General features: G+C 42.2%; 1 long non-coding RNA gene across 1 annotated transcript in view; it reads left to right on the top strand.

The window, feature by feature from the left end:
- Positions 1-335: 335 nt before the first annotated feature.
- The window catches only part of LOC137645028 (uncharacterized), a 198,494-nt gene continuing 172,313 nt past the window's right edge, over positions 336-26,516 (top strand). Inside the window, exon 1 of the long non-coding RNA XR_011045255.1 lies at positions 336-419. This is a non-coding gene — a long non-coding RNA (uncharacterized lncRNA). The remainder of the gene's footprint in view (positions 420-26,516) is intronic.

Below are 26,516 nucleotides of genomic sequence, written 5' to 3'. Positions count from 1 at the left end.
TACATTGTTTTATTTTCATCTTCGTTCCAAAACTCAGCATTATAATTTTACTCTTCTACCGCCCTGCGTACTATACATTTCCCATTCTTTACACAAGGCAAACCACACAATTCCACTGTTTATTCTAATCTATAACTGTAATGTTCACTAATCACAAGACTCTTGGGTTTCGTTTAATGGTTTATTATAAATTGCGCTCAGAATGGTGAATTACAGTGGAAATATCTAGAATCACCCTTTTCCTTTATATCCATTACACAGATGCAAAACACAACAAATTCTACCACTCAGTGTCACCTTCCCGTTTTCATTAGTTTGTGGTTCGGAACTGTGTTGTCTGGTCTAGTTTCAAGTGCGCTGTAGTTTTTAAGTCGTATGTTACTGAATTGAGTGTAATTTCCGCAATGGTATTTATTTTGGTAAGTGGCAAAGTACAGTGATGCGTTTGAACTATATAATTTCTTAATATCTCCCTATCTCTTGGAAGTTTTACCTTTATATGTTTGTGATAAATCTTTAGGTGATTTCCTGGCAAACCCCTTGTTGACGTCACCATGGGAACCCAGTATTACTATACGCAGGTGGAGACTTTAAGTCTATTTTACTCATTTTTCTTTTCTGCTAATTATGAAGGACTCATTTGTTCTTTCAGCAGATCAAGTGTTAAAGAGTTAAAAAAAAACTCACTGTGGGTAAGGGAGAATAGTAAGGAAGGCAACAAATTGGACTACGTTAGAGAATTGTTGATTTAAGCGTATCGTTAGTGATTCATGTTTAAGATTATGATGCTATTATATATTCCGTAGGAGATATTGGCCATCAAGAACGACCCTGGGGATTTTAGCGGGATTTTAAAGATGAGCAGTCCCATTCGGCGGAGGGAGCGTTAAGTTTTTAAAGGGGAAGAAACGGGACCCCTATTGGTTAATAAATTATGTTTTGAATTGGAGTACTCTTCAATTTTATTGTTGGCGGTGCTTATTTGACTTTCATTGACATTTTTAAAGTATTGACACGACTGACTGACTAGGTGTAATTTCACCTATTTCGGTAATTGAATATACTGATAACACACTCCTTTCACTGAATAGCTGTTGTTGCTCAACTGAAAGTTAGAGAGAAAAAAAAATCCGAAATAATAGTTAAGTCTTGCACAGCTTACCAGATACAAACTAGCCTGTCAATTTGGTAGATGGGAGATAAAGACCTGTTCAAACTCGATAGTTTCATGTAATACCTGTAACCTCGCCATTCTTGTGAGCTAAGGATTGGGAGTTTGGTGGGCCCTATAGCACTACCTGCTGAGTAATCAGCAGACATTGCCTGGCTCTCCCTGGTCTTAGGTTGGGTGGAGAGTGGCTTGGTCGCTAATCATATGGGTACATGGTCAATCTCTAAGGCATTGTCACTGTCCCTTGCCTCTGCCATTCATGATCGATCTTTAAACCATCAAACAAGCGTCAAAATGGGCAAAACTAGGACCCCTATTGTTTAAAAGGTGTTACTGTGACCGCCGTTCTTCACAAGACTTAGATTTTTAAAAAAGTATATAATTGCAGAACATTTTGTCTGAAAAAGGTTACATCCTGTACAAGAGGGAAGTTTTCAGGAACATGGATCGGTATCAAGATTTCCATTTTTGACAGACTTTCCACAACCTTCGAAAGTGACAAAATGCAGAAAAGATCATTAGAAATATTTTTAGGCAGTTAAAACAATTGCTGAAACTTTATAGTATTGGTATACCCATCAACAAAACCGGTGTCGCCTGGCCAGACCTGACTTGGAGAGGTAATGCCCTTCTTGCCCTGAAAAGGTGGCCGACGTTAAACAACCGAGACATTGTTAGTTCGAATGTTAGGAGGAGGGAAATTACCGATATCACTCAAAGAAATGCGATGATGAATGAAATATATATGAAAAGAGAGAAAACTTTTTCATTCTTGTAAGAAATATAATCCAGTATTATTTCGAAACTAATTCATCAAGAGATTTTATCATAACTTTTTATTTGAAATTTCCTATCCTATTCCTATATAAAATTTTCTTGAAAAATAATGGAATTGACTATTCATATTAATATTCATAACACGGAAATATCCTTCATTTACATTTTCCTAAGGAGTCTCTCTCTCTCTCTCTCTCTCTCTCTCTCTCCTCTCTCTCTCTCTCTCTCTCTCTCCACACATACACACACACTGAACGTATTATATGTAGGTGCTCATAATATATCGTTTCAAATAGCACCTATTGGGTCACCAATCCTTAATAAATGGCCTTTGTTCAAAATTTTGAAGGTAATGAGGTCTAAAGGTTTACTTGTTGTTTCGGTGTTTTCCTTTGATTTCGATCATGAGCCACGTAGCTCGGTGTGGTTGGGGTCAGCTTTTGTCACGGGCTACTTGGCTCCGGCCCTCTTAAAAAAAATAGTATTATTTGCTGTATCAATTATATTAGTCTAAGGTTGGAGATTGAAGATGAGTCATCATTAACATAATTTATATGGTTTCAGAAGTGTTGGGCGAAAATACAATATGTGAAATGACATGTAATGAAAGTGTTCATTGGTGCACTATTATAGTGATGTTGTGGTATATAGAATGTACAGTATTAATGATTATACTACTAACACATTGTTTACTCAAATTATGTGATTCGGCGCCAGGGTGACAAAACAACCAATCAATCAATCAAATAAATTATCTGGGCAAGTCGTTCACTTCCAAGTGAACCCCCTTTCCCTGGTGACGATTGCTCAATGCTCAAAGGTCCAGGTCTAGCTGGCCTCACCCTCCCCAAGGCAAAAGGAAATATTTCCTTAGCATTGACTCATCGTATTTTTACGATTGCTTGTCGTTTCATGACATGATATCCAACACATACCCCGGTAAGCTCTTCAAGAAATCCATTACTCTCGATATCTGTTCAATCAGTCTTTTGCATATTTACCTCGTTATTCATAGTTTTGACATAATTGTAAACACTTGGAAGCAAACTGTATAAAATATTGTCATCTTAGTATTTTGTTCTTCATTTTTTAAAGGAAAAAAAAAAAGAAAAATGAATTTTACCAGAAGGATCTCATCATAACTGTGAGACCTTTAAACCTCGAACATGTGGGGATGGGGGAAGAGGGATATAACCAGGTTGGGTTAAAGATGATGGTGGAGAGGTGGCAATTGGATGATCTTAGTGTATGGCTTGACGATGGTAATACCCTTACTGATAACATTTAATATTAATGATTCCAACTCGCTATGAAAACGGACATATATCGTACTAAAATTGTTTTTAGTTGGTCACGGAACATCTTTGGAACATAGGTTCTTCACCCAAAAGAAATACAAATCCAACAGAAGTTTGCTAAGTTGTTAGCGGTTTTGTGTGATCGATGGGCACATCCAAATAACATAAAATATTTGATACAGGTAATATATATATATATATATATATATATATATATATATATATATATATATATATATATATATATATATATATATATTATACAGAGAGAGAGAGAGAGAGAGAGAGAGAGAGAGAGAGAGAGAGAGAGAGAGAGAGAGAGAGAGAGAGAGAGAGAGTGTGTGTGTGTGTTATAAGGATTTTGGATGTCTCAAAGACTTATTAGTCCATCCGCAGATACTCCATTTGCTCTTTGGCTGAGCGATTTAGTTTATGCATTGAGAGTGTCTTATGATCTTGCCAATTCTCGAACAAGAGAGAGAGAGAGAGAGAGAGAGAGAGAGAGAGAGAGAGAGAGAGAGCAGCTGTTAGGATAATGCCAAAAAGGGTATATAATTCTGACGTATATTAATTGGAATAGTCAAGGATGTTCCATATAAAAATGTAATAAGAATTTAAAATATATCGCTGATATTTTAAGATAAATATTCTCGAAAATGATTGCATTTCTTTAAAGAATAAGAGATAAGACCTCTCTATCTCTCATACATACATACATACATATATATATATATATATATATATATATATATATATATATATATATATATATATATATATATATATATATATATATATATATATAATCATTAAACTTCGAACTTCTTTGACCGATATCGATAATTTCTCTCCTCCTCACATTCAAACTTTTGTAACAAGGGCTTTGCTGTTTAAACGCCAAACCACCTTTCGGGGCAAGAAGGGCATGATGTATCTACCTGTCAGTCGGGTCTGTCAAGGCTTCACCGGTTTTGAAAAATAATGGAACAGACTATTCATATTAATATTCATAACACGGAAATATCCTTCATTTACATTTTCCTAAGCAGTTTCTCTCTCTCTCTCTCTCTCTCTCTCTCTCTCTCTCTCTCTCTCTCTCTCTCTCTCTCTCTCTCTCTATGGGAAGTTGTTCGTTCGACATTTTTTCCTAAAATGGTAGTGATGGAGAGTTAATAGCCTTGTTAGATTTGGAGAATGGGAGGTTCAGTCTTGACCATACCAAATATATACCAGTGGTAAGCAGAATGAAATAAATAGAGGGTATATGTCAGCGTTGGAGTGTAAAATTATAAGAACAGTAGCCTGGAATACTGGAAATGTCGCTGGGAATAAGTGGATGTTGTTAAAAAGATATGTGCGAAATATTCGATTGGTAACTTGAATCGTTAGTAGTATTATGTAATATAGAGAATAATTTTAAGTTTAAGACAAATTTGCTAGTTAGTGTTATAGTTTATTCGATAATACTTGAATATTAGTTCTTATTTTATCAAACACTCTCTCTCTCTCTAGTTTGTTATTATAAATAAGCACACATTTTAATCAAATAAAATGTAAATTATGATATTCTAAGATCTTAATGTAAAGTCACGTAATAGTTCATCATCAAGGTTATGCATTAGTAATTTGACCAAAGCTAATTCAGCCTCAGAGTGGCGAAACGAAGGAGCATTTACTTTACTATCTGAGCTTTCAGGTAATTCAGAACAAATCCATTAGTTGTTTAACATCTCAAAATTTCATCAAATAGTTAGTGCATTTAAAGTTGAACGATTGTCACAACTGTAGCCTGCTGCGAGTTTCGGGGAATATCTTTTTAAAGGAAGATAAGCGTCGAGGCGGAATGGGATTTACTTAGGTAATCTGATCAACTGTTCAGATTAGAAAAATAATTTAGCATTCCTTATTCCCCATTCCTGTCCTTTATTTTATTTTAATATCGTCAATGCTGTGTATTTTGGAGAGTGTTAGGAGAAAAGAAAATGTATAATATTTAATGCATGTGAATTGAACTAGAGTGTAAGATTCAATGGCAGGATTTAGCTTGATAATAGGAGACGAAATTATCTGTTTAGATCAGTATTTTAATGTAAGTCATATGAAAAAAAATTATATAGCCGTACTTATTGATTTTGAGTCTAGGCTTCGTTAATTATAGGAATTATCCTCGTAGTGCATTGATTAAAGCAGATATACAAAAGGAATAAACGAGATAGAAAGTTTCGGAGATGAAATTGTAATAGGTATCAAAGCTGAATGAAGGAGAAAAAAAAAACATTGAAGTAGAAAATAAAAACATTAAATCATTGATATACAAAAAAAAAAAAAAAAAAAAAAAAAAACCAGGGAATGCCGAAAAGATTGTTTAATGCAAGATCAGAATAGGAGAGCTGAAATATAAGGAAGACATTCATGTGTAAAAAAAAAAAAAAAAAAAACGGATGTATATACGGGCTAATTCTGGGCCTCATCAGAAATATTTTAAGCTGTAAACTAGACGAAGATGATATAAACGCAGTTTTTGTATTGATTTTTTTTTTTAACTAAAACTCTTTAAAAGTGAAATGGCTTTTGCCACAAACTCTATTAGTAGTGTTCAGTTTTTAAGTAGAATAACATCATGACGGATCATCAACATTGAGGAGTAACAATCATTGAGAAAGAAGAGATACAGTTAAAATTTCTAAAATTGGAGACTGAATTTTCTCCAAAAATTCAGCTAATTTTGCTTACATATTATTCCGGTGTCTTGGAATAAGTCCAATGCCGTGCTAAGTGCTGACCATAAACATTGTTCATTATGTCAAAATGGATCATAGAACTTATGCTTTTTTGACTAGTTTATAGCTTTTGATTGTGCTTTTAAGTATGTCTCTTTTTTTATTTCTATTAATTCTTATGCTGTCTGAACACATTGAGCGAAATCCGGGACCAGTACGTCCTAGATTTCGTCAATGTCGTCTTCTGTATTGCAATATTCGTGGTCTTCATGCAAATATCCAAGACCTTACAGTTGCATCCAGACAGTATGGTATTCTTTTGTGCTCAAAAACTCATCTGAGCTCCGTACAACTGGTTTTAAGAAGCCAATTATGTTGAAACGTCATGCCATCCCTAGGGCCAGGGGAATGGCTGTGTATATTAGGACTGAGTACCCTGCTTCTCATAAGTCCTGCTATCAATGTGGATGTCATGAGATTCAGGTAATAAAAGTTTGTGACTGGCTTAACAACTTTTATTTGTGTTCGATCTAATGGAATCCAGACATGGATGATTCTATCTTCGATTGTCTTCTTACCATTATGGCTAAGATACAAGAAGATGATAGGAAGGCTTCTTTTGTCTTTGTTGGTGATTTTAATGCTCACCATAGGGAGTAGTTAAGTTTTATTTCTCCTACCAATGGCCATGGCTTAAGAGCTTTAGACTTTGCCTCTGAATCGGGCTGTGAGCAAATCATAAATGAAGCTACCCACAGGTCTGGTAACTGACTCCCCTGGCGTTATAACTAGTAAGGTTGGTTTTCCAGTCGGGACATCTGATCATGCCTTGATTTCATTAGTAGTGAAGACTGAGCAACCTATCCCTGATATATATATCATACTCGTGTAAAATTTATATGAAATCCCAAGCAGACTGGAATGGGATTTTACATGATCTTTTGTGCTTGAATTGGTCACAATTATATAGTAGTGTAGATCCTGTTGTCCCTTTGAATGAGAATACAGTCAACATAATTGATAGGCGTATCCCTTCTCGTGTGCTAAGGTACTAAATGAAGGACAAACTGTGGTTCAATGATGATTGTAGACGTGCGTATTTGGAAAAGCAGGAGGCCTATCATCTTTGGAAGGGTAACAGATCAGATTTGACCTGGAATAACTATACTCAGCTTCGAGCTTTTGCTCAGAGTTTATGCCTCAACTGAAAAGGAGTACAATTTAACCATAAAAGGAACACTTTCTGGTACAACTCAGGAAGATAAATGGTGGTCTACCCTTAAATCTGCATTCTTTGGTGTAGATGCAACAGTTCCTCCTTTACTTAAACCGGATGGCTCAGTCACTCACTGTCCAGAGGAAAAGGCAACCCTTTTGGCTAATGTTTTTGTCAGTAAACAGAGTAATGAAAAACTTGAACTTCCTCATTCATGTTTTCCTGAGGCTAAACTAACTAGTTTAGTTTTTCGATCTCGTGAAATTAGATCTGTTGATGGACCTTGATGTTTATGGAGGTGTAGACCCAAATGATATCTTTCCATTGTTTTTTTTATAAAGACAGCAGATTTCTTAGATCCTAAGTTATCTGTTATTTTGCGCAAGTTAGCAAGAAGAGGAGCTTTTAGGAATTGTTGGAGGATTGGTAATGTTACTCCTCTATTTAAATGTTTTTGCAGTAGCTCAACTCCCACTGATTACTGCCCAATATCCATAACTCCCATATTATCTAAAGTTTTTGAGCTTCTTCTGGCAAAATGCCTTAATAGGTTTGCTGAAGGTAATCATCTATTCCCTAGTTTGCAATTTGGTTTTCGTAAAGGCCTTGGAGCATGTGATGCCGATCTTACAATCTCCAATGCTGTACAGAAATCCCTTGATTGTGGTCAGGAAGTTCGTATGATTGGCCTGGATTTTAGTGCTGCCTTTGACTATGTTAATCATAAGGCTCTTATTTTCAAACTCAAACAGTTGAGAGTGGTGGGTCGTTTCTTAGCATTATTATTGATTTTTTAAGTAATAGCCTATATCTCAAAGAGGTGTTGTTGATGGGCACTATATCTCAAAGAGGTGTTGTTGATGGGCACTATAGTGAGTATAGGAATGTGATATCCGGTGTTCCACAGGGTAGTGTTCTTGGCCCATTACTTTTCATACTATATACACATGACATTGGTTTGGCCTAGAAAACAAGCTTGTTGGATATGCAGATGATGCTACTCTCTTTGCATCAATTCCATCTCCTGAATGTATATCTGGGGTTGGTGAATCTTTAAATAGAGATTTAGCTAAAATTAGTGCATGGTGCAAATTATGGGGTATGGAGTTGGATCCTAACAAAGCTCAAAGTATGATTGTAAGTAAGTCACGGACGGTAGCTCCTCAACATGCGGACCTCAATATTGATAATGTTTCTTTAAATCTGCATGACTCTTTTAAAAATTTAAGTGTGATTCTCACCAGCAAATTTACTTTTGAGAAACACATTAGGTCTGTGTCTTCTTTAATTGCACAAAAAGTTGGCTCATTGAGAAAGTCTTTTAAGATTTTTAGTGATCAATCTATTCTGAAGAAGGGTTTTAATTATTTTATTCTACCTTGTTTTGAGTATTGTTCTCCTGTGTGGTGTTCAGCCGCTGATTCTCATCTCAATTTGTTGGACAGAAACTTACGGTTCATTAAATTTCTTATTCCTGATCTAGATATTAATCTTTGGCACAGTCGTTCAATTAGTTCATTATGCATGTTGCATAAGATTTTTCATAACTCTGACCATCCTTTACATTCAGATCTTCCTGGACAATTCTATCCTGTTCGTGATACTAGGCAGGAAGTTACTTCTAATAGCCAGGCCTCCTCCATTACGGGGCTCAATACTACATAGTATTCTATATGTTTTATTCCAGCTGTTACCAAGTTGTGGAATGATCTTCCAAATCAGGTAGTTGAATTAGTAGAACTTCAAAAGTTCAAAGTTGGAGCAAATATTTTTATGTTGACCAGGCTGACATGAGCCTTTTTATAGTTTATATATGACATCTATTTTTGATGTTGTTGATAGTTTATATAGGACATATTTGCTTTGACGTTGTTACTGTTTTAGAATGATTTATTGTTAACTTGTTCTCATCATTTATTTATATCCTTGTTTCCTTTCTTCACTGGGCTATTTTTTCCTATTGGAGCCCTTGGGCTTATAGCATCTTGCTTTTCCAACTAGGGTAGTAGCTTGGCTAGTAATGATAATGATAATAATATATGACCATTATGAAACAAGGTTTAAACGCAGTAGGATTTTGCAGTAATTTTATTGAATTTATAGCTTAATATAAATTTAAGAAACGGATTTTGAGAGAAGCGAAAAATCTATTTTTGGGTGAGATGGCCATGACGTCCTGATGGAAGGGTCCTTCAGTAGCTTCCTGAGGGTATGTATGACTACAGTAGAGATTCCCAGAGAATTAGACTAAAGGTTTCACAGAATTCTAACTTCTGGCGCGAGTACCCTAATGATTTCACCTTAGGATATCGTATATCAACAGGGGACATATGCTTGACACGCCACATGGCTATCAGGACCCCACATAGCGTTTACGCTTCGAGGGGGATAAGGTGGCAAGTTAAAGAGGAGCCGTTGCAAAGTCATCCTTCGGCGTTACTGTTACTGTACCTCGCGACGTAAACAAACGGCAGCCATAGCTGTCCGCCATCTTGACTGACGTCACGTCTGCCCGCTTCATTCATTATTTAGCGTTCTGCCAACCTCCACGATACAATATGAAAGGGAGGGGCCTTACAGGCTAAACTAGAAACAATAGGGTAGGTCCATCAGGACGTCTTGGCCATCTCACCCAAAAATAGATTTTTCGCTTCACTCAAAATCCGTTTTTTGCGCTCAAGCCATGACGTCCTGATGGAAGTGTACCAGAGAATTAGTGTATCGTGGTTTTTTCCGATTTCAAAAGTGCATTCTACTTCAAACAATATTCCTTTGGCCTGGTGACCTTAGAGACCGTGACATCTCCGTTATATGTCACTACCAGTGGCATAAACATTGACATGGCTTCCTGCCCCCCTTGCAGGGATGTCCTGTGTGGACAAGAGGAACATCTCGAAGCACCCTGATGTAGATAAACTTACCTAGATGCGAGGATCGTGCCGGTCTCGTTGACAGATCAGAAAGTTAAATATTTGTGTAGGAACATTATTCCACTTGCTTGGTGAGCATATCTCGGACAGGAGAAATATTATACTTGAATATGATAAAGAATAACGAGGGGCATTAAAACTCTGTAACAGTAGTTTATTTTCATATGGAAGGGCGAAATAAGATGCATATGATAATTAAATTTTCTATTTTATTCAAGAAAATTTGCAATAAAGTAAAATAAGGTCATTGATTTACAACGAAATTATTGATTAATAGACATAGACTATGAACTGAAAAAGAGGATGATGTGGAATCTGAAAGGGAAGAACTTGCCTTTATACACACGAGTTCCAGGGGAACTAAAGTCTTTGAGAGTTACAATACACTTCGTGTCCAATAAACATGTGGCACACGTGTTAGAGTCTGTCACTTCACCTTGTGGAAGAACAGTCTTTTGTGACACTAAGTGTCACCTGAAATCACTGTATTGCACTAGGGTCAACACAGGCACCTGTTGAGTTAAGAGTCCCGAAAAAACTCACTGTTCTACGCAGCACTAAGCAGCAGGTTTTAATACACTACCTGCGGTTACCACGAATCGCTTCACTTCGTGCACCTGCTTCGCATAGTGTTTGAAGAACACCCTCGAGGATTTCTAGCCTGTGAAAGATGGAAGGCTTTCGAAATCCATACCTTGGAAGAAATTTAGGTAAGAGGGGACTTTCCTAGGATCATGACCTGCGGGTGTATTGTTAGGATCCGCTCTGCGAATAAAGTAGGTGATCTTCGCCCTTAGTTGTTTAAGTGACAAGTCACTGCTCGATGTTTCTCCTTTAAAAAGTTGTTCTCCGCCAAAGTCTGAAGTTCTTCGAAGATAGACCTTAAGACTCTCCACTGGGCATAGAGAGACATCTTCCTTCAGAGGGCAGATTCTCCAAGTTCCCCATCTCTTGGTGGGGAGTTCGTTTTTAGCGAGAAACGTAGGGTTGAGGAAGAGGGTAAGTTCCCCTGTGTCGGCGAACTGTATCTGGCCCTCTTCTCTTGATAATACCACTATTTCACTGACTCGGGCTCCCGGGGCGAGAGCAAAAAGGAAAATCACTTCTTGAGTCAAGTCTTTCAGAGGGCAAGATTCATTGTCCAGGCTAGAGGCAAAGTGGAGCACCTTATCCAGAGACCAGGAGATGGGTCTTAGTGGGGGTGCAGGACGGAGTCTAGCACATGCCTTCGGAAGTTTGTTAAAGATTTCATTGGACAAATCTATCTGGAAGGCGTATAGTAGTGGTCTTGTCAAGGCCGATTTACAAGTGGAAATCGTGTTGGCTGCTAAGCCTTGTCCATGAAGGTGAGTAAAGAAGGACATACAAAAATCTATGGAGATTTTTCGCCTTCACCCACTTCTTCCAGGATGATTCATATTGCCTTCTGGTAGACTTCGTTTTGTATTCCTCTAGGAACTCCAAACTTTTCTTTGAGATTCCAAACATTTTTTTCACGGCTAGGGAGAGAAAATCATGAGATGAAGGTCTCAAACTTTCTTTGATGAATCGAAGACAGTCGACTTCTGCACCTGCTGGGAGAGAACTGGGCCCGGCAGAGGGATCAGCTTGGGCTGTAGCTCCAGGATTAGGGGGAACCAGTTGCTCCGGGGCCACTTGGGAGCCACTAGGACTGCTGTTCACTTGAAGGTTCTTAGTTTGGAGAGGACTTTCAGCAGAAGATTGGGTGGACGGAACAGGTAAATCTTGGACCATCTGTTCCAGTCCAGGGACATGGCGTCCACTGCTTCCGCTTTGGGGTCCTCGTATGGGGCCATGTACAGAGGAAGCTGATTGTTGTCGCTCGTCGCAAAGAGGTCGATCTGCAGTTCCGGGACTTGACGGGAGATAAAAGAGAATGATCTTGCGTCTAGGGACCATTCCGACTCTATGGGGCTTGTCCTCGATAGAGCGTCCGCCGTGACATTGCGGAATCCTTGTAGGTGAACTGCGGACAAGTGCCATTTCTTCCTGTCCATCAGGCGGAAAATGGGTAACAGCACTTGGTTGAGTTGGGGCGATCTTGAGCCCTGACGGTTGAGACATCTGACCACCACGGAGTTGTCCAAAGTTAAACGGATGGGACTTGAATGACGAGGAGATAGTTTCTTCAGAGTGAGAAGAACCGCCATGGCCTCCAAGATGTTGATGTGAAATGTCTTGAACAGAGGAGACCATGTTCCTTGAACTTGTCGCTGGTGGGAGTGACCCCCCCATCCTTCTAGCGAGGCATCCGTGTGGATGTTGATCGATGGAGGTGGTGGTTGAAGAGGAACAGATCTTTTCAGGTTCCTTGCTTCCGACCACGGCTTGAGAAGTGAGCGAAGCTTGTTTGGTAGGGGTCTCTTAAGATCTCTTCGAGCGATAGATGCATTTCGTCTCCAGAGTCCCGAAACATCCTTTAGCTGTGCTCGTAGTGACTCCCCCTCCTTCTAGCGAGGCATCCGTGTGGATGTTGATCGATGGAGGTGGTGGTTGAAGAGGAACAGATCTTTTCAGGTTCCTTGCTTCCGACCACGGCTTGAGAAGTGAGCGAAGCTTGTTTGGTAGGGGTCTCTTGAGATCTCTTCGAGCGATGGATGCGTTTCGTCTCCAGACTCCCGAAGCATCCTTTAGCTGTGCTCGGAGCACTGGGTCTGTCACTGAGGCGAACTGTAGGGAGCCGAGTACCCGCTCCTGCTGTCGTCTTGAAATCCATTTGGATTTGAGAAGTCTTTTGACAGATCCGGTTATTTCCTTCCTTTTCTTCAGAGGGATGGAAAGACACACCGGTGTGACTGAAGATTCCAATGGATTCCCAATCATTGAAACTTCTGAGCTGGAGACAGGCGAGACTTTTTGGTGTTGATTTTGAAACCCAGATGTACCAGGAATTGGGTCACCTTTCTGCAGGCACGCAAGCCTACTTCTGACGATGTGGCCCAGACCAGCCAATTGTCTAGGTAAGCCATCACCTGGATGCCTTGAAGGCGTAGCTGGTGGACTATCGTGTCTGTGATCTTCGTGAAGATTCTTGGAGCCACGTTGAGCCTGAAGGGCATGTCCCTGAATGCGTACTGTCTTCTTTGAAGCTTGAATCCTAGGTAGGAGGAAGCTTGGTGATTCATTGGAATGTGCCAATAGGCATCCGCCTGGTCTATTGAGACCATGTAAGCCTTGTGAGGCAGTAGGGCTCTTATATGTTGAAGAGTCAGCATCTTGAATTTGTTGTTCGCAATGAACTTGAGAGGGGACAAGTCGAGAATGACATGAGTTTGTCTGAGTTCTTCTTGGGAACACAAAACAGTCTTAAAACAAGTCTTCCCTGGAACCTGGTGGACTTTACCCTCTTGATCACCTTCTTGTTCAAGAGTTGTAGGACATATTCTTCTAGGAAGGGGGTTGAGGGTTGGAAGAATTGGTGGAAGATTGGAGGTGATTTTATCCAATTCCACCCTAGTCCCTTCTTCACGATGCTGTGTGCCCAAGGATCGAAGGTCCAACAATCCTGAAAGTGGCGGAGTCTTCCTCCCACCGGAAGCACTTCATTGCTTCTGGTTTCCCGAGAGTTTACCACCTCGGCCGCCTGCTCCCCTTCCTCCTCTGCCTCTGGAAGGACGACGAAAGGAGTCTGCCGGAGCCTCTACCTCTGAGACGAAAGTTAGTGAACTGTCTTTCGTATGCAGGAGTGAAGACTGGTGATTGGGACACCACCAGCTGAGGGACCAGCTGAAAGGTCTGCTGCGGCTGGGACACTATCTGGGGAGTAGCGGGAGCCGGAAACTGGCGTTTGGTTTGACGCTGTTGGGGTCTAGGCTTGTTGGATTTCCTCTTAGATTGTGGACTTTTATCCTGAGAGGACTTCCTCTTTCGGGACATGCCCCACTTGTTGAGAAGGTTCCGGTTCTCAGTGGCGGCCTTGTCCACAATTTTTTTCTTGGAGGTATAATATGATGCCCCGTAAATGGGAGACGTCTCTTTGTCGTCGCCGTATTGGTCACACTCGGTTGACACATGAGTTTCTGCTGGAGGGCCAACACCAACCGTATTGTGACGACTGTTTAGTACCTCTTAACAGTAAGGCATTTGTTGACCGAATGCCCCAATTATAACAGCTCAATGAATAGATATTTGTTTGAGGCTTGAGGTGAGGGTGGCAGGTTCATCCTTGCTAAGATTCTTGGAAATGATGTGTCCTACCATGCAAGTGGCATTTTTAGATTTCTTTCAGAAGCAGGTCTTCTGAAAAATATTTAACTTTTATGACATTAAATTTTTATGATTTTAATTGAATACTCTTTAATTTTTTATTTTATTTAATTTTTTATTTTTGTATACATAAATTAAATGTTACCGGCGTCAATGACCTTAGATGTCAGGATGCCTGAATACTTTAAATCATTCATTCATTCATTCTTTCACCAAATTTGTTGGGAAGAGGTGTTTGCCCCAGATGTTAGAGGAGATCAGTTTCCGGGGTACGTGTTTCACGGCTGCATTGGCGAACACGAACTCTCAACAGGCTCTCCGTGCCTTGATGAAGCTATATAGGTCCTTCAGCAAGGTAGCAAGGTGGGTTTTGGCGAGAACCATGTAGTAGCCCGGGACCCGAACGTCACCTGCCATTGCTTCGAGTTGTACTTGAAGCGACAGAAAGGCGGCCAGTCACTCCTTGGTGTCCTGCTCCTGACGCAAAAGGTGGGCATTCAGCTTGGGGAGATTTTCGTTAAACTGACGTCCAGCGACGTCAGGTTCCAACTTTCCAACCATGAAGGTAAGTTGGATGTCCTTCCAGCTCTTATTGTCAGGGGGTAAGGCGAGGGAGAGAGGCCTACACTCCTCTAATGTAGGGCAGGGCTTTCCTTCTTCCAACACCTTCAGGACAAGATTTAAGGCCTTTTCTGCAAAGGGAAAGATCATGGTGGGAGGAGCAAGAAAAGACGGATGTTTCTTGCTCAGTGCTGGCATTTTAGAGTTGGTGAAGCCTTTACTCTTGAGGGAGTCAGCCAGCATAGCTTGATCCTTGGAGTGTTCTAACACAATCTCTTCCTTAGGCTCAGTCTCCTCCTTGGAGACTGGTTCGGACTTGAGCTTGATGTAACAGTCCGGGTAGGCTTCGAAATTAGGGTAGAACTCAACTCTTCAAGGGGGACGGTACTCAATTTGTCGTTAATAAAGAGGCGTCCAGTCGTTATCGGCATGTGTTTGGCATGCCTCCAGGGGTTTGTCACTGAGCAAACCAGAAGATCCTTGACAGAGATCTCCTTCGGCTGCTTCTTAACGCTTATGAGTTCCCTCTTAAGGTTCTCATGACCTTCACGGAACTTCTCATTCAGGAATGCCACCAGAGCCTGAATGGTATCCTTGATGCCCGGTACCGCGGGTATCGAAGCAGCAGCAGCATCAGACGTAGAGGGAACTGGCTCCTCAACCACAGCAGAAGCCACAGAAGGTGCACGGGCGATCTCGCCCTCAGAATCAGGGAACTCCACCTGATCCTCTTCTACTTATGGACCCTCAGCCATGAGGGTCCTTTCAGTATTTTCGGACACATCCGACATTCTCTCCACCTCGTCAATATGACAGCTTTGGAGAGCGGCCGCAACATCCGGTTCGACCATTAGTTGAATAACAGGGATCTCATCCTTGGGGATCACGGCATCAGCAGATGCCCTAGGGAAGAGTAAGGCCCTCATCTTCTCGCTAGGGAGATAAGGCCCGCTGGCGTTTTTCTGAAAACCGCGCACCCACTTGCGCAGTTTCTCTCGGGCGTTGTTTTGAGCCTCCGCGGACGAAGGGTTCTCAAACGCCTCATCGAGAAGGCCTTTGCAGACGGAACAGGTCTGCGGTTCCCAATACCGAAGGTTCCCCTTCTTGGTTGCGCATCCGGCGTGGGTCCGGCCCTCGGGATGACCATAAAAGTCAGGGCGATGAACACCGCAGAAGGCGCTCTCACAATTCACGTACTTTACTCCTCCTGTAAAAGAAAGACAATGAGTACAGGGAAGTCAAAACCACATGACATACAGTAATCTTAGATTAGGATTAAGTTAACAACTTGTTATATATAAAATTCCATTTGTGTATAAGCTTAGGATAGATAAGCTAGAAAGGAGGTAGGAAAGACACATATTTGTGGTTCCCGCCCCACCAATTGCCGCGACCTCATGCCATAATTAATTCTATAGAACCGATAAGGGTCCCAGAAGAGGAAGAACATCCGGTTCGGATAAGCCAAGCTTAGGCTTCCTCTGGGGAATCAATTACAGAGAGGGGGAAAGCTGAAATCATTCAGTTTATAATAGAAAAAGGGGATAAGCTAAGCCCCTTTGTAGATTTAGGTCCCGGCAAGAGACTGCACAAGGATGCACAGAATATGCTGGAAATGTTTTACTGTACAACTATACACAATAGTCTTCGTTCTATGGTATAGATATACCAGAGGAGTACCGGCTATTATACATAGCAGCACAATAATGGCTGCAGGCATGGGGCCAGCAGGCGAGAGGGGTGACTGTCCACTGTAAAGCCAAGACTAGTAGCCCCGGCAGTCTGACGGCGAGCCGGAGGCCCGTCTAGCACCGGCAAAACTCCACCGAAGATTAACCCATCGCCGCTTACATTCTAAGTGGCAGAGAGAAGGGATGACATTTCAGGTAATGGCAGTTCTCCGGCAGGACGGCGGTCCCCGGCAGCTGGCAGGTAACCGGCAATGGTAGACTGTCACTGACATCATTCAATGAGACAGGTAGGTTTACCGAAGATGCCGGCAGCTAGTGCCGGCAGGACAGATGCGGCAGTGGACCGACACCAAGTTAGAAAGAGAGATAGGCAAGGAGGGAAGAGAAGGAAAAGTAATACCCGGTAACCAATCTAGTCTTCCTCCGGAAGGAGTGTTCAGATGAAAGGGGAGGATACACCTTTCATCCGGCGGAAGAGAGCCGGCAGACGGCTATGTTGCCTGTGGCAGCCCAAGGGAGGTCCGGAGAACACTCAAGAAGGGAGGTCTACCGTCGGCAGGCCAACCGCCGAAGCTGTCCCATAGTTCAACTATGTGTGGGAAGTGTAGCAGTACGGACTACCTAGCAGAAGGACCCAACCGAACCTACAACCCACCGGCAAGCGGTGGAGTTGTAGGACGGCAGACAGGGGTGTGATGGCAAGCCAACACAAAGGGATAGAGGGGGAGGGGAAAGGGTCCTGAGAGGGAGTGATGGGCGGGGGGGGGGGGGGAGGCGTAGCACCACCTTACTCTCCCCAGAGAAGGGAATCTGTTTGTAGGCTAGCCTAATTAGGGGGGAGAGAACGCTCTCCAACCTAGGGTAGGTTAGCTCAGCTTAGGTACAGAACTAGTGTCCTGTCCTAAACTATAAAGAAACAGAATCCCATTGACTGTCCGACCTAGGCTAGGAGAACTATTCTCCCAGACTAGGCAAGACAGGGATAGGACAAGTCGCTAGGCTACAGGGAGGAAGGGTCGTGACTCAACCAAGTGCTGACTAGGGGGAAGGCCAGAACCCTTCCACCTTCACCCTCCAGCAAGGACCAGAAGGAGAAAAATGTTTTCCTAAGGGCAGCTGGGGTGAACGACTAGTACTCTGGGGTTCTGTCGCAACTCAAGCCATGAACAATGGCAAGGAGAAGGAAAGAACAATCCTAGCCTAACCTACCCGAATGCTATTCGAGGTAAAGAGGGCTAGGATGTAGCCTAGGCTACCATAGAGGGAGGAGATTACATTAAATAAGGTAACTGGGGAGGTAAGGAAGCATACTAGGGCCCCAACGTTAGGTTAGGGGCAAGTGTGTCGATGGTAAGACCATCAAAACCCCTTGTATGGTCCCTAGAAGGTAAAATAGCACATGTGCAATCACTGAATCTTGTATGAATAAATGCCTAAATCTTCATTTTGTAAAATAACACTAGGAACACTGATTATATCATGCAGGAAGTAAACATGAACACTTAGGCGTCGAGCCTAGGGTTATGCTAGTAGGCTAGCATAGGATACGGCTAACGCAGATCGTCGTAGAATACTATCGGCATAATATAACTAATTCCTAGCAAAGAAAACTAAATAACTTATGATAATTTAATTAATTATTAGACCGGAAACATTGTTCTGGCTAACTAAATAAAGCATGCGAGACGAACAACAACATCGAAACATGACGCCTCTGGTCGAGGCACAGCTCCGCCACTAAACATAAGATTTAAGAATAAAAAATCGTTACTTTACAGCCAGAGCTTATCTAAACAATACAAGAACATAATACTCAACTTTCCAGAAGAAGGCGAGGCTGAAGATTGCGACATGATGCAACAAAATAGCGAACACTGAGAAAAACAAGCTACGCAGGACGCTACAGAGATAGAATGAAGCGGGCAGACATGACGTCAGTCAAGATGGCAGATAGCTATGGCTGTTCTTTGTTTACGTCGCGAGGTACAGTAACAGTAACGCCGGAGTATAACTTTGCAACGGCTCCTATAACTTGCCACCTCTTCCGCCTCGAAGCGTAAACACTGTGGGGTGCAGATAGCAATGTGGCATTTCAAGCATACGTCCCCTGTTGATATACGATATCCTAAAGGGAAACCTTTAGGGTACTCACGCCAGAAGTTAGAATTCTGTGAAACCTTTAGTTTAATTCCCTGGGAATATCTACTGTAGTCATATATATCCTCAGGAAGCTTCTGAAGGAACCTTCCATCAGGACGTCATGGCTTGTGCCCAAAAAGTGTTTTATGGTTAATCATTCACTAGGCAAATAGGTTCTCATAATTCACTTGGCAAAACAGGGTTGTCCCTTATGCGTGATTCTGTAAATGGTTTATTAAGAATCTTAGTATTTATCACAGACGTGGATTCAGTTAGAATATCTGTAATTACCACATTTGAAATTGTTGACAGAAATGATATATTATTGCTCTCTAGTTTTGGGTAGTGCCATAGCCTCTGTACCATGGTCTTCCATTGCCTTGGGCTGGAGTTCTTTTGCTTGAGGGTACACTTGGGAACTCTGTTCTATTCATTTTCTCATCTTCTTGTTTTATCTTTTAGAGGAAGTGTTAGGCAAGCTTAATAGAAGGGCCATGGATGCTTGTTGGTATATCATGAGGTTGCCCTTTCCCTATCTTTTTCCTTTTCAAAACCATCGTTACTATCCTCCACTCAGTTGAAGTGGTTATCCAGGAGGGTACTTACTTTACTTTAAGGACTGCTTATCTGTTCCTATATAGGATTGGAACCCTAATCTCTACAGTCTACAGGACCTTCACATTCATTTTATCGTATAGCCTACATTCCAAGGCATTCAGCATTTCACACCGCATATTGCTCATTTAGCGTCAGGTCAACATTATTGAAGCATGTTTCATAAACGTTCATACCATGTAATGTTATTGCTTTTTTTATCTCTCTCTCCGCAATTATAATAGAACAGCCAGTTTAATATTGCCATTGCACGTTTTAGATTGTTTGAATTTTCTTGACATTCTTGGTCTCAATTACTTGTATAGAAGCTCATCATCTGTTGAATAAATTTTACTTGCATTCACTCCGGCTCTCTGTTAACACCTAACAACCACGTCGTACATTGGTGTAAGCAGAGTGTGATCAGATCCTCACCGCCTTTTTTCGCCAACCGCTACACCCTACCCATGTTACGATGTCACACACTAATCTTGACTCTGCATGCATTGATGCATTGGTGAAACTGCTGCCCTTCACCAGCAGAGAAATGTTTGCTTGGTTCCAGCATGCTGAAGTTCAGTTTCGCATCAAGAGCGTCAAAGCTCAAGTAACAAAGCAGACTATGTCCTTGTGGAAATCCCTGAGGACACTTTCCAGGAAATTTCCGATTGGCTCTGTGACCAAGGTGATGCCCCTATAGGATATGACATCCTCAAAAATTACCTCCTGGAGCATTGCTCACCAATGCCAAACGCCTGTATAGCCAAGCTTTTTCAGCACTCTCAACAGCCGTTGGGAGAACTAAAGGCTTCACTCGCCCCCAGGGAAATGGCCAGTATCACTTGCTTGCAACCTGCTGCAGATGACTCTCATTGGAAAGTGAACCTACTTTATGCCCTTTGGGTACGACGCCTACCCGAACCTGTATATGGTGCCACTCCTGTTGATACCTTGCACATGAAGGGCCTGATGACCAAAGTTAATGCCCTTATGGACAGCCACTTCATCACCTTCAAGATCTCCATCAATGCCTCCACTCCTGACAAAGAGGACATCTACTCATCACTGACTGAAGCCCACGTGATCACGGCAAGACACAGGCCCACCCCGTGACATGCTGGAGCGGTAACAAAGACACCCACCACCCACATAGGCCAGCCCATGCTCACACCCCAACCAACGACCTCTCCAGCCCCTTATTGATGCCTATCAGCCGCAGCTATGCTACAACCACTCCAGCTCCAAGGGTGGTACAAAGAAATGTGTAGAAGATTGTCAGTGGCCATAAAGCTCGTAAGTAGGCCATCACTTGTGGTGATGGCCTCACCTGTCACTATTTTTTTTCTTTTTACGTGATGCAGAAACAGGTTTATGGGTTTTGGTAGACATTGGTGCTAGCCATTCCCTTCTACCAAAGTTACTGTAAAGGACATGAAATAGTCATTCTAAGCCTGTTGACATCCTCTAGGTAGCTGCCATTGAATCTGAGATCACCACCCACTTGTACAAGTGCCATTTGAAATTCCAAGGTAACATTTCCACTACTCGGTTCAGATTTCTTTGCTCATTTCCACATCCAGGTTGATGTTGGGCATCAACAATTAGTCAATGCAGACTCTTACTTATCGACAACTCTTCAACCCATCCCTCCAACCATGCGCCCAACATCAGCGCACTCACAGAGGCCTACAACCACTTACTCATGTCATACCTGGAAGTTTTCTGTCCAAAACTTCTCCAAATGCCTACGGTTCCCACCAGCACGGTATTTATCGCCATATCGAGATGACTTGGCCACCGCTGTTGTCAGATTCAGTCGTATAGGGCTGGATCATTTAGCAGCCGCCAAACAAAAATTTACAGAAATGGAATAGAACTAGCATTTGCCGTTACCCTGACACATCGTCATGGATAAGAATGAGTCCTTTTGCCCTTGTGAAGATTACATGAGTCTAATCATGCAGACAGAACTGGATCACTCCCCCTTCCCCACCATAGGTGATGTTACCTCCTATTTGCACAAAGCAAAGGTGTTCCTCCATTCTCGACCTCTTTAATGGGTAATATCAGGTGCCCAAGAACAAAAAAGACCTCCCCAAAACCCCCACCACCACCCCCTTTGGTACTTGCACATTCAATTATTCGTTTCTTGGCCTTCGTAATGCTGGTGGTACTTTTCAATGCCTCATGGATGGCATCTTAGGGGACACCCCCTTCTGCTAATGTTACTTGGATGACATACAGTACTTGTGTTCTGTTCCTCTAAAGAGGCACACCAACGTCACCTACTCGATGTTCTCAACTGTGTACAACAGAACAGCCTTGTAGTCCGGTACGACAACTGTACCTTTGGTGCCAATGAATTATTGTTGTTAGGGCACTACATCACTCCTAAAGGCATACACCCCCCCCCCCTTGAGAATCTATCAGCTGTTCAGAAATTACCCACGTCCTCCACCGTCAAAGCACTGCAAGAATTCCTCGGCATGATAAACTGTTATCATCATTTCCTGCTAGCCATTGCCACCATGTTTGTCCCCTCTACTCCTCCCTCAAGGATATTCCAAAAGACCTGAAGTAGGGTCCCCTTCAGGAAGTGGCCTTCTGCAATACAAAGAATGCCTCATCAGCCACTGCTGCTCTCACTTTTCACGTGCCACATGCTCTTCTCCTCTCCAACTTTGCCAGCGATGTCGCTATTAGTGTAGTACTCTAGCAGGAGTTTAACGGCTTGCTCCACCCATTGCTCTTCTTTAGTAGAAAACCGCCCAAGGCAGAATTCGACTTCATGACTTTTTCCACTTCTTAAGAGGGTAGGCCCTTCGTCGTTCACACGGACCACATGCCCATGATGCACACCTTCAATCGACATTGACGCCTGGTCCGCTGGTCAATGCTGACTTCTCTCCACCATGGCTGAATACAATTTTACTCTTCAACACGTCCCTTAGAAAATAAATACTTTGGACGATGCCCTATCAAGAAATACACTGGCCACCATTCACCAGGGATTGGATTATAACACCTTGGCAGAAGCCTAACAAAAATATCTAGAGTACCAATTATGTAGAACATCATGCACATTTGGTGTTTAATTTCATCTATGGCCTCTCACATCCCTAATGCTGATGTACTGTACAGCTATAAAAGACGAAGTTAATTTTGCATGGCATTACTAAGGCTGCTAAGGATTGGGTCCGTGCCTGTGCTTCATGCAAAACTTCAAAAGTATATCGAGCCACAGATTCAGGATGATGCAAATTCTTTTGATCTCCATGACATTTTTCTCACATTCATGTCGACATAGTAGGCCGCCCACCCACACCACAAAGACACCATTACCTGTTAATTATCATTAACTGCTCCACTCTTTGGCCTGAAGACATTCCCATGCAAACTGCAATGTCCACCACATGTACATCTCCTTTACTCTTTGGGTGAATACTGTAGCAAGATTTGGTATCACCGAGCATATTACTTCTGACAGGTGTACCAGTTTCACCTATCAACTATATAAATCATTAGTGGATCTCTTGGGCATCACTGTACATCAGACAGCCGCCTACAACCCTGCGGCCATCGGAATGCTTGAACATTTTCATCTTGACCTCAAAAATGCTTTGATGTTCCGCTGCAATGACTTCAACTGTTTTATTCAGCTTCCCTGGTCTTTCTAGGATTAAGAACCACTCGTAAGGATGACCTGGATGTCCCGGCAGCTGAAAGGGTGTTTGGCGACTAGTTTGCTGTCCCTACTTAATTGTTTTTCCTTCTGTAACTTCCTATGATAATCTCCAGTGCCTACGTCCCATTTTAGGATAATTTACTCCATGTCGCCAGACTTACAAGTGCCCAGTGAAGCAACACATACCGAAAGATTTACAGGCCGCAATACATGTCTTCTTGTGCAACAACACTAGCAAGTCACTGTTGATACCGCCTTATATAAGCCCTTTCCTCATGAACCGTCACACACTGAAGACTCTCTTGATTAACATTCGTGGCAAAGAAGACTGGTTTTCCATTTATCACCTAAAACCTGCGTGTATCCTATCTTGAAAGATGACCCGCCTACAGTTCACCTGTCTAAAGTAGGGCGCCCTATTTCACATGTACTAAAAGTCCTATATGTCTTTTTTTAGGGGTGGTGACGTATCGCATGTGTTTCATAAACGCTCATAAAAAGTAATGCTATTGCTTTTTTATTTCTCCCTCTCTCCATAGTGATAATAGAAGAACCTGTTCAAGATTACCATCGCATGTATTAGATTGTTTGAATTTTTGTGATACTCTTGCTCTCAACTACTTGCATATAAGTTCATTTTTTGGGCTCAGACCATGTTGTCCTGATGGAAGGGTTCCTTTAGGTAGCCTTCTAAGGGATATTTGCAACGGTGATACTCCCAGAGAAATAAAACGAAGGTCTCCAGGATTCTAACTTCTGACGCGTGTATCCAATTAAGGATATCGCATAATATCGGGGGACGTATTTAGATACGACACATAGCAATCTTCACCCTGAATAGATTTAACTCATTGATGTAAGAGGGAAGAGTGGCGAAAGAAGGGGGTGCCGATCTAGGTGCCTGGTGAACCTCCTTCCCTATTACTACTACGACGCCATTCCTTTTCTTGTAGCTCTCTAAGCGAGTTGTGCTACCGTGTTAACCCAGTGTTTTGTTACAAGTTATTGGAATATTCATCATGCAATCTCCAGCATTTTCATCCTTTGGAAAGTTGAGTATTAATTCTTTTCTGTGTATAATTTTAGTCCCCCTTTTCACAGTTAAATGTCTATAATTTAAGTGTGTTTAGGGGAGCCTTGCCCAGACCTGAGGCAGCCATTTTACGACTGCAGTCGGCCGTTACTATTGCATTTTATTTAGTCAGTAGGGCGACAATTCCCGGTATTAAGCTATAATTTTAGCTATTTAGGCAAATTATACAAGTGGTGATCTTGCATACGTCAATTTTATTCAAGTGGTGATCTTGCATACGTCAATTTTACTCCTCTTCCTATTATGTGACTTTACTCATCGTACGCGGTGAGAGCCCCGGCGGTTCCAAACCTTGGGCGAGGATCCTACCAGAGTGAGACTACTCTCGCTCATATACACATTAGTAAAGTAATCCCCCACGTTTAGCCTCACCCTATCGTTCCTTATTGATTCGGATGAGAATTTATGTTCTCTAGAATCTATAGATAAGTTACGATATACATTCTCTCTTAGAAAAAATGAGCAAGCTGTCCTGCATTCTTGGTACTCTGGATCTTTTCATTGGGTTTCTGCCAAGGAATTGTAATCTAATCCCAGGTGAATGGTGGTTAATGAGTTTTTGACATGACATCAACAACAGAATTAATTTTCCCAGGGACACAATGAAGGGTACAGTTTTATTCAGCCATGGCAGAGAGATATCCGAGTTGCCTGGTGGACCAGGTATCAGGCTGTCGAGTGAAGGCATTGACCAGAGGAATGTGGTCTGTGCGAAAGACGGATGTACCTTCTAAAAAGTGGCAAAAGTAAGGAGCAGCCAAGTGCACCGCCAGCAATTAGCGGTCGAAGGTAGAGCAGCCACATTCTGCCATGAAAGAATAATAATGGGTGGTGCAAACCACTGATCACTTGCTCAATTACTACCCCATTAGCAAAGTCGCTGGCATCAATGGAGAGAAGGAGAGGGGCATGTGGCAGGGAAAAATTGAGAGCAGCAGCAGCTGATAAGGTATTCTTTGCATTGCAGAAGGCTGCTTCCTGAAAGGGATCCCACTTAAGGTCTTATGGCTTGCCTTTATGGGAAGCATAGAAGGGGGCAAAAGTGGCGGCAATGGCTGGCAGAAACTGGTGATAGCAGTTGATCATTTCCAAGAATTTTTGCAGTGCTTTGACGGTTGAGGGCGTTGGGATACTCTGAACAGCTAATATCTTCTCAGGGGGTGGACGCCTTTAGGAGTGATGTGAAGCCATAGGAATGATACTTTGTTGGCGCTAAAGGTACTCTTTTTGTACTGGCCTACAAGGCCATTCTGTTGATGTGTAGGTGTAGGTGTTCCTCTTTGGAGGAAGAGAACACAAGAATGTCGTCGATGTAACATATGCAGGAAAGGTCCCCTAAGATGCCATCCACAAAACATTAAAAAGTGGCCCCACCATTATGAAGGCCAAAACAGGAATAATTGAATATGTATGTACCGAAACAGGTGATGATGACAGTCTTGGGGATGTCTTTTGGGTTCATGAGCACCAGAACATCCCCTTCAAGAGGGCGAGAGGGGAGAACACCTTTGCTATGTACAAGTAGGAGAAAATATTAACTATATTTTGGAGGGGGTAGTGATCCAGTTCTGTCTGGCAGTTGAGAAGCCTGTAATCCCCACAAGGACACAGGGAGCCATCTTTCTTCAGGTTGATGTGTTTAGGGTGATGACTATAGGCTCGAGGACTTTTGTCAAAGGCCATTTTTTCCATTTCATTGAACATTTGTTTAGTGGCCACCAAAATATCCAGGTCCAGATGCCTGAATATTACAATCACCGATGCCCCATCATCTTGATATGGTGATAAATACTGTAATTGAAGGGAACTGTTGGCATTTGGCGAACTTCTGAAGGGAAGACTTCTGGGTACGATGTGAGGAGATGGGCTTAGGCCTCCATGGATGCACTGATATGGAGTGCGAAGTCGGAGGGGTAGGATGAAGAGGTGTCAATGAGTACAAGTCTGTGTTGAGTAAACGATGATGCCTCACATCATCCAGGAGGTAGATATGGGCAAGGAAATCCGCATCGAGTACAGTAGTGGCAATTTTACTTCGGCATCAAGAAATTTCCAATAGTGTTTAGCTCTCCCAAATGATAGTGTGAGTGTTTAGTACCCGTGGGTGGGTATCTCAGATCTGCTAGCAGCAACCAGGTGGACATCAGTAAGCTTTGAATAACTATCTGTGTCTTGGAGAGTGTAATTGGTAGAAAGGAAAAGCAAGCACTAGAATCCACTAAAAACTGCACATCCGTACCTGCATCATGTAAAAAAAAGAGATTAGTGACAGGGGAAGCTACTGCAACAAGCAATGGCCTACTTAAAGTTTTTTTGGCCACTGACAATAGTCCGCTCATTGATTTGCAGCAGCCCTGAATGTGGAGTGGTAGTAGTATAACTACATCTTGTGGGCGTTAAAAAGTGGCTTGAGG

The sequence above is a fragment of the Palaemon carinicauda genome, chromosome 8 (genome assembly GCF_036898095.1).
Source record: "Palaemon carinicauda isolate YSFRI2023 chromosome 8, ASM3689809v2, whole genome shotgun sequence".
Classification (NCBI taxonomy): Eukaryota; Metazoa; Arthropoda; class Malacostraca; order Decapoda; family Palaemonidae; genus Palaemon; species Palaemon carinicauda.
The sequence above is the reverse complement of the archived record's forward strand: the minus strand, read 5'-3'. Positions and strand labels throughout refer to the sequence as shown.